Source organism: Penaeus monodon, chromosome 33 (genome assembly GCF_015228065.2).
Source record: "Penaeus monodon isolate SGIC_2016 chromosome 33, NSTDA_Pmon_1, whole genome shotgun sequence".
Taxonomy (NCBI): domain Eukaryota; kingdom Metazoa; phylum Arthropoda; class Malacostraca; order Decapoda; family Penaeidae; genus Penaeus; species Penaeus monodon.
In genome coordinates this window covers 9,256,425-9,257,174 of record NC_051418.1, presented here as the reverse complement: position 1 = coordinate 9,257,174, position 750 = coordinate 9,256,425, and the positions used below count along the sequence as shown (strand labels likewise).

Genomic DNA, 750 nt, shown 5'->3' with positions numbered 1-750 from the left:
GTCACAAGTAACAAGGGGAAAAAATAAGTAAAGATAACAATGACTTGCATCCATATCAGTTTTAATCTCTCTTCCGTGGAGTGTGTTACAAATGTATATCAAATGATCTACTGCTTGACATCAGTTGACATTTAGGGCCAAAATTAACGCCCCTTTAAAATACCCACCCCCATAACTTTAATATATAAATTGCACGTATTTATACACACAGCTTCATACATGATAACTGACAAGGCTAGTGAAATTCAGTCAGTAAATAACATTTTCTGTCACGTATTCACATGCATGAAAGAAAAACATGTATATCTTCAGAAGTCTCTATAGAAAATGCAAATAAATAATATTATTTCTGGATGAACGCATGAATATATGTCTGTATGTACGACAGCCACTTAGGTAGACTGCATCAGGGTGTTGGAATCCCCCAAGCAAACGTTGGTTACCCCACTGTTCTTGTATCTCCATAGAACTATTTTCTTTTTTTGATCCATACACCTATGGCCACTCCGCTGCAAACTCTAATTTCGTCAGTCAATATGAGCACTTAATATATGTCTTATTGCCATATTTCAACGCACATGATCTTAGTTAGAATACATACGATAAATCAATAACGTTTATGGCTACAGCACTAGTGTTACCTTGGTGGTGATTTCACACTACTACCCCCACTTTCCCTGTGCGATAACGTGGGTTGCGTTATGCTACACGTTGGCAACTCGCGTGATCTTACCAGAACACGACGCTCAA

General features: G+C 37.7%; 1 protein-coding gene across 1 annotated transcript in view; it reads right to left on the bottom strand.

Annotated features, from left to right (window-relative positions):
* Positions 1–691, bottom strand: part of LOC119593985 (failed axon connections homolog) — a gene marked incomplete in the record, with an annotated part of 6,487 nt that extends 5,796 nt beyond the window's left edge. Inside the window, 1 exon segment of the mRNA XM_037943009.1 lies at positions 642–691.
* Between the last annotated feature and the right edge of the window lie 59 nt (positions 692–750).